The 14,053-nt window shown below is 59.2% G+C and overlaps 1 non-coding gene and 1 pseudogene across 1 annotated transcript; both read right to left on the reverse strand.

The window, feature by feature from the left end:
• The window catches only part of LOC136685975 (28S ribosomal RNA), a 4,635-nt pseudogene extending 4,176 nt beyond the window's left edge, over window positions 1–459 (reverse strand).
• A 416-nt stretch (window positions 460–875) lies between these two features.
• Window positions 876–1,029, reverse strand: LOC136686013 (5.8S ribosomal RNA). The gene has a single exon (XR_010800263.1). It is a non-coding gene; the product is annotated as a 5.8S ribosomal RNA (ribosomal RNA).
• Between the last annotated feature and the right edge of the window lie 13,024 nt (window positions 1,030–14,053).

The following is a 14,053-nucleotide window of genomic DNA, read 5'->3' on the forward strand; positions in this document are numbered from 1 at the left end:
CCCCGTACGTTTACCTCTCAACGGTTTCACGCTCTGTTGAACTCTCTCTTCAAAGTCCTGTTTCAACTTTCCCTCACGGTACTCGGTTCGCTATCGGTCTCGTGCCGGTATTTAGCCTTAGATGGAGTTTACCACCCGCTTTGGGCTGCATTCCCAAGCAACCCGACTCCGAGAAGCCCGACCTACCCGGGCGGGAACGCGGGACTCGCTACCGGGCTTTCACCGTCTATGGGAAGAAGCCACGTTCGCGAGGACTTGGTCCCGCGTCCGCACCGAGACGGATCTTACGGACTTCCGTACGCTACATTTCCCGGCCAACCCCGGTCAGGGGAAAGTGGGATTCAGCGCTGGGCTCTTCCCTGTTCGCTCGCCGCTACTAAGGGAATCCTTGTTAGTTTCTTTTCCTCCGCTTACTGATATGCTTAAGTTCAGCGGGTCGTCTCGTCTGATCTGAGGCCGCACACAGAGGTTTCTTATGCGGGGGCGAGGGCGGAGGCGGAGGGCCGAAGGCTAGGGGCGAGGGGCGAGAGCCCGGCACGAGACCGAACTCCGCGACACCTTCCCCCCCACCCCGGCCGCTCGCCCGCCCGCTCACTCGCCCGCTCGCTGGGTTTAATCGGCACTCGCCACCCCCGCGTCCGACTGCGCGGAGCCCCGCTCGGGACTCGGGGAGAGACCGTAACGGACGTGGACCCGGACCTACTCGGCTCTCCCTCCGTTCCCTGTACGGAGCTCTCTCGCAACACGGGCCGCGTGGACTGGCTCGGAACCGAGTCTTCGTTTGGGAAGACGAAGGGCCGTTTTCAGGCCCTGCGAGCTTCCAGCCGCGGTCTCTCTCTCTCAGCGGGGGCGCGGAGACCGATCGATGGGTAAAGCGACCCTCAGACAGGCGTGGCCGCGGGATGGACCCCCGCGGCCGCAATATGCGTTCGAAATTTCGATGATCTGTGTCCTGCAATTCACATTAGTTAACGCAGATGGCTGCGTTCTTCATCGAAGCACGAGCCGAGTGATCCACCGCTAAGAGTCGTATTCGGGTTTGTGCCCGGCCCGTTACAGGCCGGGCGAAGGAAGCCATTCGAACAAGAGACAATTTTTGCCAATATATTTCAAGCCGGGTGCCTTCCACCCCCGTGCAGGGGGGGAAAGGTCATTGAACCTGGGCGTCACCACCGGACCGAGGAGTTACGGCCCGGGGGACGATCGCCCGAGTAGGTGCCCGAGACTTACGTGGTTTAGGAGACCGGGGTCTAGGCACCCGCCGTTCCCGGCGAGGCCCAGGGGTTTGGTTCGCTGCGTTACGGGTCCCGGTCTAAGGCATTCAGGCGTGCGCTCAAAGCCAAGCTCTCCACCCCGGAGGGTATGAGCGAGGCCCGGTGGTACGCTCCCAAGTCCCCGCTTAGGGGAAGGCGCTGGGTAGATCCCACCTAGTCAGGACCGGCGGGCACCGGCCGTCTCCTTTCGGGTGTTTATAAACGCATCCGGGGTTCGTGAGGCCCCTTCAACTCGCGCACCGGCCTTAGACTATTATACGGTCCGTCTCTGCGAAGCCAACATCGGGGGTATTTTGCATGCGCTCTTAAGCTCCGCTCTAACCCCGTGAGGGGAAAGAGTTTCGCCCGGCGGTACGCTCCCGTCCACCACCGCCCCCTGTGCCGGGGGGATGGGTTCAGGGAGATCCCACCGAGGCCGGCGAGCACCGGCCAACGCCCTGGGGGTGAGTAAGCCCCTTTGACTCGCGCACGCACAATCAAGCCTTCAACGATCAATGGTTTTTTGGGTTTAACTACCCGGCGGGCGGCTCCGGCGCCACTCTTCCCCCCGCGAACGGGAGGGGCGGACCGGGGTACCTATGCACCTAAGGCGGTCCTCGCATAACCCCGAGTTCCGAAGCCGGCTCGCTACGTCCACCCACCCGGAGGGGGGAGAGACTCACGTCGGCCGACGACGAAAGGTACGAGGCTTCTGCGGTCCATACCTTGAAGGTACCCGCCGGGGGGGAGGTTCGGCCTCTCGAGTCCGACTCGACAACCGGCACGGACGGCGGGCGCCGACCGCGGCCAGGTCACCGTTATTGATCCTTCCGCAGGTTCCCCTACGAAAACCTTGTTACGACTTTTACTCCCTCTAGATGTCCGGGTTCGATCGACTTCCCATCGCCCGGAGGCGACCCCCGTTCGAGGGCCGCCCCGGGGACGGTCCGAGGACCTCACCGAGGCATCCGATCGGTAGTAGCGACGGGCGGTGTGTACAAAGGGCAGGGACTTAATCGACGCGGGCTGGTGACCCGCGCCTACTTGGAATTCCTCGTTCGAGGGGAATAGTTGCAATCCCCTGTCCCCAGCGGGGAATGGCGTTCATAGGATTGCCCGCACCTCTCGGCGTAGGGTAACTTACATGTTGAACCAGCCATTGTAGCTCACGTGCGACCCCGGACTTCTAAGGGCATCACAGACCTGTTATTGCTCCATTTCTCAAGTGGCTTCTGTGCCACAAATCGCTCTAAGAAGTTTAGCCACCGACCGCTGATTCCCACCGGGCGAACCCCAACCTTCAGGCCCGCGGTAAGCGGGAGGGCACCGGGGAGGGGAGAGGGAAGGCGAAGGCGAAGGCGAAGGACGGACAACCCACACCCGGAGAGCGGAACGAGGTGCGGACGGCATCGGGGAGGGAACCGAACGCGAAGGGGAGAGGCCGGAGCCACCCACTCGACGCAGAACTGAACCCCCGTCAACCGCATCACCTCCCCGAACCGATCCGGGGTAGAACCGGACCCCCGCCGAAACCCCCAACACCCCCACCCCGATGGGGACCCCCCGCGAACGGGGACCTTCGGGGATAGAGTCCGACCCAGGAGAGGGGCCGTGTAACTACTTAAAGGATGGGATCTCGTTCGTTACCGGAATTGACCAGACGAATCGCTCCACGAACTACCAACGGCCATGCACCACCACCCACAGAATCGAGAAAGAGCCGTCAATCTGTCAATCCTTACCGTGTCCGGGCCGGGTTAGGTTCCCCGCGTTGAGTCAAATTAAGCCGCAAGCTCCACTCCTGGTGGTGCCCTTCCGTCAATTCCTTTAAGTTTCAGCTTTGCAACCGTACTCCCCCCAGAGCCCAAAGACTCGTGGTTTCCCGGACGCTGCCCGGCGGGTCATAGTCGTTAACCCAACGCCGCCGGATCGCGGGTCGGCATAGTTTACGGTCGGAACTACGACGGTACCTGATCGTCTTCGATCCTCCGACTTTCGTTCTTGATTAATGAAAACATTCTTGGCAAATGCCTTCGCTTTTGTCCGTCCCGCACCGGTCTACGAATTTCACCTCTCTCGGTGCGGTACGAATGCCCCCGGCCGTCCCTCTTAATCATGACCTTTGGTCCGTCAAACCCACGAAATAGGACCAAGAGAGCGGTCGGATACCCCCCCGGCTCGGGGAACCGTGCGGCGGCCAGAAAACGGCCCCGCCCGGCCGCCTCGCCGAAGAGCTCCGACTCGCCCCCCATGGGAAGGCCTTATTCCATTATTCCTAGCTCAGTCCATTCAAGGCACGCTTCGGCCTGCTTTGAGCACTCTGTTTTGTTCAAAGTAAACGCACCGGACCCTTCCGCCCCCCACGTATTCAACCGCGGCGGACGACCCAGCTAAGGGCCTCTCCGCGGAGGAAGGGAGCAGAGGACACCGGATGAGTAGGGACAAGGTCCCGCGACCTCCACCCAGAGACCCGCGGGGGGTCCCCAACCCCCCCGGAGAGGGGCAGCTTCCCACCGCGAAGTCCGGACGGGCAGAGGCCCGGCAGCCGGGACCCGTCCCCGGATCCAACTACGAGCTTTTTAACTGCAGCAACGTTAACATACGCTATTGGAGCTGGAATTACCGCGGCTGCTGGCACCAGACTTGCCCTCCAATGGGTCCTCACCCACGGACGTAGATTGAGTTCATTTCGGTCCCGAAACCTTCAAACGGGGCCTCGCACCGATATTTTTCGTCACTACCTCCCCGTGTCGGGAATGGGTAATTTGCGCGCCTGCTGCCTTCCTTGGATGTGGTAGCCGTTTCTCAGGCTCCCTCTCCGGAATCGAACCCAGATTCCCCGTTACCCGTGGTCACCACACGTAGTCCCGTAGACTACCGTCGAAAGTTGATAGGGCAGACACTCGAATGAGACGTCGCCGCCCCGAAGGGCTCTGCGATCGGCCAAAGGTTATCTAGAGTCACCAAAGCGGACCCGACCGGAGTCGGGAGGGGGTTTTTTGGTTCTGATAAATGCACGTATCCGTGGGGGGCGCCGAGGGGGGAAGGTGAACCAGTCACCGACCACCTCGAAACGGCACCCCCACTTCCAACGCTTCGTTTGCATGTATTAGCTCTGGAATTACCACAGTTATACCAAGTAACGTGTGGAGCGATCAAAGGAACCATAACTGATTTAATGAGCCATTCGCAGTTTCACTGTACCAACGCCCGTGTGTACTTAGACTTGCATGGCTTAATCTTTGAGACAAGCATATGATACTGGCAGGATCAACCAGGCCGATCCCTCTGGTACTCAAACCCGGCTTGGGGAAAGAGAGAGAGTCGGTGGTGCGTGGAACTCGACCCCCCGAAGGAGGAAGAGACGCGCACCGCGGAAAGGCTTTTCGAACGAGACCCCCCGGAGGTGGGTCTGCAATCGGGGGTTTGACTACTTGGAAAATGTACGATTCAAGGCCCGGACGGTGCAGGCTAGGGGCCGGTTCCTTCCCTCAATAGGATCCCGACCCTAAGGCACCACCGACTCGGACCTTTTAACGGACCCAAACTGCGGTGGAAATTAGACCGACGGATCGGCTAAGTCTCCCTCGGAACGATTCTGGGACAAGCGGACCCCCTGTTACGGGGGGTCCACGAGCCATGGAGGCTGGAGCACGTGGCGGGGAGGATCGTTCTAAAAGCCGGTATTATTTCGGATTAGAAGCCTGCCCCTGGTGCTCCGGGTATGCCGCATTTCGAACGGGCGTAAAGGACGTCCGTTTAAGGGAAGAGAATGGAAGAGAATTTCCTGGCCCCCTCAAAGCGCGAGGAGGTCGGCATAGGTTTTACGGTACGCCCCCCCCGGAGCCGTCTGATGTTCAGAAGACGAAGGGTTTTGCCCCCAATCTCGTAAGGTCGAGGGCTCACCACCGAACTTCCAGCCGCGGTCCTTGGTAGGACCGATACGCGGACAAGCCGCAAAATCCTGGCCCCCTCGCAGTGCGAGGAGGTCGGCAAAGGTTTTACGATTCGCCCCCCCGGAGCCTACGGTTAGTTTTCTCGATTTAAGAAGACGAAGGGGGTCGGGCCCGGGAACCGTAAACCGAGCGCCTCTTCCCCTGCGAACTTCCAGCCGCGGTCCGTTTAAAAAGACCGATCCGTGACACCTCTAATGCGCTCTTTGCCTCCGGCCGTTTCCAGCGCGGGGGCCCGGTGGTGCGCTCCCAAGTCCCCGCGGAGGGGAAAATCTGGGAGATCCCACATTAGACCAAGCGGAACGCCGGTCTTCGCCTCGGGGGTTTGTATGCCCCTTTCGACTCGCGCACGGGCAAGAGTTAGGTTAGGAACGGGGACAACTGCCGGCGGGCGGCCCGTCGCACCCACCCCGCAAGTGGGCAGGTGGTCGGTGGCCTGTGGACCCGCCGCTCGGATTCGTTTATAGTAGGAACCATAACGGGGTACAACCCTCATACGCTCGACCCCCTCACGCCCAGAGAAGTGTTCACCTCCCTGGGCATATATCGAACGAATCATCGGGATTGAAGGGGAGGCCACCCAAACCATCCCCTTAGCCCAGAGGGGTGCCAGTCCTCGGGCTTCGGTATTCGCATCACCGGGGTCTATGGAGGTCTCGACTTAGGTTTTGAAAACCTCCAGAGGGGGGGCCGGATTAACCACCACCCTAGCCCAGAGGGGTGCCAGTCCTCGGGCTTCGGTATTCGCATCACCGGGGTCTATGGAGGTCTCGACTTAGGTTTTGAAAACCTCCAGAGGTGGGGCCGGATTAACCACCACCCTAGCCCAGAGGGGTGCCAGTCCTCGGGCATGTCACTTCGCATCACCGGGGTTCTATGGAGGTCTCGACTTAGGTTTTAAAAACCTCCAGAGGGTGGGGGCATATCTTATCCCCACCCTAGCCCAGAGGGGTGCCAGTCCTCGGGCATGTCATTTCGCATCACCGGGGTCTACGGAGGTCTCGACTTAGGTTTTGAAAACCTCCAGAGGGTGGGGGCATATCTTATCCCCACCCTAGCCCAGAGGGGTGCCAGTCCTCGGGCTTCGGTATTCGCATCACCGGGGTCTACGGAGGTCTCGACTTAGGTTTTGAAAACCTCCAGAGGGTGGGGCCTGACTTACCACCAACCCTTAGCCCAGAGGTGTGCCACTCCTCGGGCATGGAATTCGCATCAACGGGGTCTACGGATGTCTCGACTTAGGTTTTGAACACATCCAGGGAAGCAGAGCGGACATTCCCATTATTTCAAGCCCATCGGGAAGCCACTCCTTTGGGCATAGCGTTTCGCATCGCTGTTACCCAAACTTACGTCTGATTTAATGCCTCCCTAATATCCCGACGGCACCAGGCTGAGAAACCATATGCCCACAGGATTTGAGGCGTTGGAACCTCGTTCGCATAGCCGACAACGATGAACCTCCCTCGGACTCGCTACGAGGCTTGAGGAGGGTCCTGATTTTCTTAAAATCTCAGGTGAGGGACTTAGAAAATTTTCACTTTAAAACCACAGACCTCCAGAGGAGAGACCGGGCTTATCACAACCTTAGCCCAGAGGGCGTCACTCCTCGGGCATGTCACTTCGCATCACCGGGGGTCCATGGATGTCTCGACTTAGGTTTTGAACACATCCAGAAGGGGGGGCCGGATTAACCACCACCCTTAGCCCAGAGGGGTGCCAGTCCTCGGGCTTTAAATTCGCTTCGCCGGGGTCTATGGAAGTCATTTTTTAGACCTCCAGAGGGGAGGCAACCCAAACCATCCCCTTAGCCCAGAGGTGTGCCACTCCTCGGGCTTGTGTATTCGCATCACCGGGGTCCATGGAAGTCATTTTAGACATCCAGAGGGGAGGCCACCCTAACCATCCCCTTAGCCCAGAGGGGTGCCAGTCCTCGGGCTTTAAATTCGCTTCGCCGGGGTCTATGGAAGTCATTTTTAGACCTCCAGAGGGGAGGCAACCCAAACCATCCCCTTAGCCCAGAGGTGTGCCAATCCTCGGGCTTGTGTATTCGCATCACCGGGGTCCATGGAAGTCATTTTAGACATCCAGAGGGGAGGCCACCCTAACCATCCCCTTAGCCCAGAGGGGTGCCAGTCCTCGGGCTTTAAATTCGCTTCGCCGGGGTCTATGGAAGTCATTTTTAGACCTCCAGAGGGGAGGCAACCCAAACCATCCCCTTAGCCCAGAGGTGTGCCACTCCTCGGGCTTGTGTATTCGCATCACCGGGGTCCATGGAAGTCATTTTAGACATCCAGAGAGTGGGGCCGGTCTTACCACCACCCTTAAGCCCAGAGGGCGTCACTCCTCGGGCATGAAATTCGGATTACCGGGGTCTATGGATGTCTCAACTTAGGTTTTGAACACATCCAGAGGGGAGGCCACCCAAACCATCCCCTTAGCCCGGAGGTGTGCACCTCCTCGGGCTTCAAATTCGAATCACCGGGGTCCATGGAAGTCATTTTAGACATCCAGAGAGTGGGGCCGGTCTTACCACCACTCTTAGCCCAGAGGGCGCCACTCCTCGGGCATGAAATTCGCATCACCGGGGTCCATGGAAGTCAGTTTAGACCTCCAGAGAGTGGGGCCGGTCTTACCACCACTCTTAAGCCCAGAGGGCGTCACTCCTCGGGCATGAAATTCGGATTACCGGGGTCTATGGATGTCTCAACTTAGGTTTTGAACACATCCAGAGGGGAGGCCACCCAAACCATCCCCTTAGCCCGGAGGTGTGCACCTCCTCGGGCTTGAAATTCGAATCACCGGGGTCCATGGAAGTCAGTTTAGACCTCCAGAGAGTGGGGCCGGTCTTACCACCACCCTTAAGCCCAGAGGGCGTCACTCCTCGGGCATGGAATTCGCATCAACGGGGTCTACGGATGTCTCGACTTAGGTTTTGAACACATCCAGGGAAGCAGAGCGGACATTCCCATTATTTCAAGCCCATCGGGAAGCCACTCCTTTGGGCATAGCGTTTCGCATCGCTGTTACCCAAACTTACGTCTGATTTAATGCCTCCCTAATATCCCGACGGCACCAGGCTGAGAAACCATATGCCCACAGGATTAGAGGCGTCTGAACCCCTTTCGCATAGCCGACAACGATGAACCTCCCTCGGACTCGCTACGAGGCTTGAGGAGGGTCCTGATTCTCTTAAAATCTCAGGTGAGGGACTTAGAAAATATTCACTTTAAAACCACAGACCTCCAGAGGAGAGACCGGGCTTATCACAACCTTAGCCCAGAAGGCACCACTCTTCGGGCATGTCACTTCGCATCACCGGGGTCCATGGAAGTCTCGACTTAGGTTTTGAACGCATCCAGAGGGTGGGAGCCGGACTTACCACCACCCTTAGCCCAGAGGGCGTCACTCCTCGGGCATAAAATTCGGATAACCGGGGTCCATGGAAGTCAATTTTGACCTCCAGAGAGGGGGGGGGGCCTGGCTTACCACCACCCTAAGCCCAGAGGGCGTCACTCCTCGGGCATGAAATACGCTACACCGGGGTCCATGGAAGTCAGTTTAGACCTCCAGAGAGGGGGGGCCGGGCTTACCACCACCCTTAGCCCAGAGGGCACCACTCCTCGGGCTTGAAATTCGCATCACCGGGGTCCATGGAAGTCTCGACTTAGGTTTTGGAAACCTCCAGAGGGGGGGCTGCACTTACCACCACCCTAAGCCCAGAGGGCGTCACTCCTCGGGCATGAAATACGCTATACCGGGGTCCATGGAAGTCCTTTTAGACCTCCAGAGAGGGGGGGGCCGGGCTTACCACCACCCTTAGCCCAGAGGGCACCACTCCTCGGGCTTGAAATTCGCATCACCGGGGTCCATGGAAGTCTCGACTTAGGTTTTGGAAACCTCCAGAGGGGGGGCTGCACTTACCACCACCCTTAGCCCAGAGGTTCATCACTCCTCGGGCATGAAATTCGGATAACCGGGGTCCATGGAAGTCAGTTTAGACCTCCAGAGAGTGGGGCCGGGCTTACCACCACCCTAAGCCCAGAGGGCGTCACTCCTCGGGCATGAAATTCAGATAACCGGGGTCCATGGAAGTCAGTTTAGACCTCCAGAGAGTGGGGCCGGGCTTACCACCACCCTAAGCCCAGAGGGCGTCACTCCTCGGGCATGAAATTCGGATAACCGGGGTCCATGGAAGTCTCGACTTAGGTTTTGGAGACCTCCAGAGGGGGGGCCGGGCATACCACCACCCTTAGCCCAGAGGGCGTCACTCCTCGGGCATGAAATACGCTATACCGGGGTCCATGGAAGTCAGTTTTGACCTCCAGAGAGGGGGGGCCTGGCTTACCACCACCCTAGCCGAGAGGGCGTCACTCCTCGGGCATGAAATTCGCTTCACCGGGGTCCATGGAAGTCATTTTAGACCTCCAGAGAGGGGGGGCTGCACTTACCACCACCCTAGCCGAGAGGGCGTCACTCCTCGGGCATGAAATTCGGATCACCGGGGTCCATGGAAGTCAGTTTAGACCTCCAGAGAGTGGGGCCGGGCTTACCACCACCCTAAGCCCAGAGGGCGTCACTCCTCGGGCATGAAATTCGGATAACCGGGGTCCATGGAAGTCTCGACTTAGGTTTTGGAGACCTCCAGAGGGGGGGCCGGGCATACCACCACCCTTAGCCCAGAGGGCGTCACTCCTCGGGCATGAAATACGCTTAACCGGGGTCCATGGAAGTCAATCTAGACCTCCAGAGAGGGGGGGCCGGGCTTACCACCACCCTTAGCCCAGAGGTGTGCTCCTCATCGGGCATGAAATACGCTTCACCGGGGTCCATGGAAGTCATTCGAGACCTCCAGAGGGGGGGCTGGGCATACCACCACCCTTAGCCCAGAGGTGAGTCACTCCTCGGGCATCAAATTCGCATCACCGGGGTCCATGGAAGTCAGTTTAGACTTCCAGAGGGGGGGCCGAGCATACCACCACCCTTAGCCCAGAGGTGTGCTCCTCATCGGGCATCAAATTCGCATCACCGGGGTCCATGGAAGTCATTCGAGACCTCCAGAGGGGGGGGCCGAGCATACCACCACCCTTAGCCCAGAGGTGAGTCACTCCTCGGGCATCAAATTCGCATCACCGGGGTCCATGGAAGTCAGTTTAGACTTCCAGAGGGGGGGCCGAGCATACCACCACCCTTAGCCCAGAGGTGTGCTCCTCATCGGGCATCAAATTCGCATCACCGGGGTCCATGGAAGTCATTCGAGACCTCCAGAGGGGGGGCCGAGCATACCACCACCCTTAGCCCAGAGGTGAGTCACTCCTCGGGCATCAAATTCGCATCACCGGGGTCCATGGAAGTCAGTTTAGACTTCCAGAGGGGGGGCCGAGCATACCACCACCCTTAGCCCAGAGGTGTGCTCCTCATCGGGCATCAAATTCGCATCACCGGGGTCCATGGAAGTCATTCGAGACCTCCAGAGGGGGGGCCGAGTATACCACCACCCTTAGCCCAGAGGTGAGTCACTCCTCGGGCATCAAATTCGCATCACCGGGGTCCATGGAAGTCAGTTTAGACCTCCAGAGGGGGGGCCGAGCATACCACCACCCTTAGCCCAGAGGTGAGTCACTCCTCGGGCATCAAATTCGCATCACCGGGGTCCATGGAAGTCAGTTTAAACATCCAGAGGGGGGGGCCGAGCATACCACCACCCTTAGCCCAGAGGTGTGCTCCTCATCGGGCATCAAATTCGCATCACCGGGGTCCATGGAAGTCATTCGAGACCTCCAGAGGGGGGGCCGAGTATACCACCACCCTTAGCCCAGAGGTGAGTCACTCCTCGGGCATCAAATTCGCATCACCGGGGTCCATGGAAGTCAGTTTAGACCTCCAGAGGGGGGGCCGAGCATACCACCACCCTTAGCCCAGAGGTGAGTCACTCCTCGGGCATCAAATTCGCATCACCGGGGTCCATGGAAGTCAGTTTAAACATCCAGAGGGGGGGGGCCGAGCATACCACCACCCTTAGCCCAGAGGTGTGCTCCTCATCGGGCATCAAATTCGCATCACCGGGGTCCATGGAAGTCAGTTTAGACCTCCAGAAAGGGGGGCCGAACCTACCACCAACCTTAGCCCAGAGGGCGTCACTCCTCGGGCTTCAAACTCCCATCGCCGGGGTCCCATGGAAGTCTCGACTTAGGTTTTGAACCGTTCCGGGGTCACCTCCAGTGAGATAACGCGGAAATCTCACTATATTCATGCCCACAGGCGAACCAGAGCCTTGGGCTTGTCATAGTTACATACGGTGTACCCAAACTTTCGTCTTTTCTAAAGGAACCCTAATGTCCTGACGGCACCGCACTGGAAACCCCCATGCCCTCTGAATTTTTACCTCTCCGAGGTGCTCCGTTTTGGGCTTGCTACCTAGGGCGAAGAGGGTCAGAAATTTTTCTAAGTCCTACTTTAAAACGTCCCACTGGGAGAACACTAGGGTTAGCACTTTGCCAAAAAATCACGGCTGAATGCAATTTTCACGCCTCGCACCCTTTGTTCGTTTAGATTTAACAAAAAAATCAACCGACCCCCCTTTTTAACAACGCTTTGCCGAATTTAGCTCACTTTTCCCGGCCTGGAATATCTCACGCTTGCCCCCCACGGTACTTACCTCCGGGGAAGACACCCCCGTCGCTGCCAACGCCCATGCCCGGCCCAGGCTCACCCGACTCGGCCTCGCTCGCTCCATCGCCCGCTCCAAACCTCCGGGGAGAAGACCCCCATCGCCGCCAACGCCCATGCCCGGCCCAGGCTCACCCGACTCGGCCTCGCTCGCTACATCGCCCCGCTCCAAACCTCCGGGGCTGGACCTCCACCAACCCAGCGCACCTCTCGAACCTATCCGGCCCACACTTAAGCACTCCTCCTCGGACTAAACCATCCAGCCCGCGCCGCTGGAACGAGCGCCCACTGGAAGACCCGAGCCCCAAACCCGCGCGCTTTACGGTTCTCTATCTCCCCGGGCTCGGAGCACTTTTCTCGGCCATGGGACCTCCAGGGGGGGCCCTTCATGGCTCCGTCAATATTCCTTTAAGTCTCACTCCGCCCACTGGAAGACCCGAGCCCCAAACCCGCGCGCTTTACGGTTCTCTATCTCCCCGGGCTCGGGGCACTTTTCTCGGCCATGGGACCTCCAGGGGGGGCCCCTCATGGCTCCGTCATCATTCCTCTAAGTCTCATTCCGCCCACTGCGATACCCGAGGCCTTTAACCGCGGCGTTCACGGTTCTCTATCACCCCGGGCTCGGGGCACTTTTCTCGGCCATGGGACCTCCAGGGGAGGCCCTTCCTGGCTCCGTCATCATTCCTCTAAGTCTCATTCCGCCCACTGCGATACCCGAGGTCTTTAACCGCGGCGTTCACGGTTCTCTATCACCCCGGGCTCGGAGCACTTTTCTCGGCCATGGGACCTCCAGGGGAGGCCCCTCATGGCTCCGTCATCATTCCTCTAAGTCTCATTCCGCCCACTGCGATACCCGAGGTCTTTAACCGCGGCGTTCACGGTTCTCTATCACCCCGGGCTCGGAGCACTTTTCTCGGCCATGGGACCTCCAGGGGAGGCCCCTCATGGCTCCGTCATCATTCCTCTAAGTCTCATTCCGCCCACTGCGATACCCGAGGTCTTTAACCGCGGCGTTCACGGTTCTCTATCACCCCGGGCTCGGAGCACTTTTCTCGGCCATGGGACCTCCAGGGGAGGCCCCTCATGGCTCCGTCATCATTCCTCTAAGTCTCATTCCGCCCACTGCGATACCCGAGGTCTTAGACCGCGGCGTTCACGGTTCTCTATCACCCCGGGCTCGGAGCACTTTTCTCGGCCATGGGACCTCCAGGGGAGGCCCCTCATGGCTCCGTCAATATTCCTCTAAGTCTCATTCCGCCCACTGCGATACCCGGGCTCAGAGCATGTACTTCGGCCATGGGACCACAAGAGGGCGCCCTTCTTCAGAAACTGCTGACATCCAGGACCATTCAAGGGAGCGACCTGCCTCCCTATGCCCGCCACCGGCTCCCTCTAACCGGTGTACTGGCTCTCGGGGCCCGCGCCCCAGAGAACCAGAGTTTCGGAAATTGCACTAAGTCCAGACATCCAGGACCATTCAAGGGAGCGACCTGCCTCCCTATGCCCGCCACCGGCTCCCTCTAACCGGTGTACTGGCTCTCGGGGCCCGCGCCCCAGAGAACCAGAGTTTCGGAAATTGCACTAAGTCCAGACATCCAGGACCATTCAAGGGAGCGACCTGCCTCCCTATGCCCGCCACCGGCTCCTTCTAACCGGTGTACTGGCTCTCGGGGCCCGCGCCCCAGAGAACCAGAGTTTCGGAAATTGCACTAAGTCCAGACATCCAGGACCATTCAAGGGAGCGACCTGCCTCCCTATGCCCGCCACCGGCTCCCTCTAACCGGTGTACTGGCTCTCGGGGCCCGCGCCCCAGAGAACCAGAGTTTCGGAAATTGCACTAAGTCCAGACATCCAGGACCATTCAAGGGAGCGACCTGCCTCCCTATGCCCGCCACCGGCTCCTTCTAACCGGTGTACGGACTCTCGGGGCCCGCGCCCCAGAGAACCAGAGTTTCGGAAATTGCACTAAGTCCGATTTTCGCCCACTACGAGACCTAAAACCGTCATCCAGGATTTCACAGGGGAGTACCCACCTCCCCTATGCCCGCCACCGGCTCCCTCTAACCGGTGTACGGAGTCTCCGGGGCCCGCGCCCCAGAGAACCAGACCTGGACCGGGGGTTTGCTTTCGCCTTCCCCCCCCGACAAATGTTTGAGTGGACGGGATGACTTTCAATGGATC

Source organism: Hoplias malabaricus, unplaced genomic scaffold (assembly GCF_029633855.1).
Source record: "Hoplias malabaricus isolate fHopMal1 unplaced genomic scaffold, fHopMal1.hap1 H_1, whole genome shotgun sequence".
In the NCBI taxonomy this organism is placed as follows: Eukaryota; Metazoa; Chordata; class Actinopteri; order Characiformes; family Erythrinidae; genus Hoplias; species Hoplias malabaricus.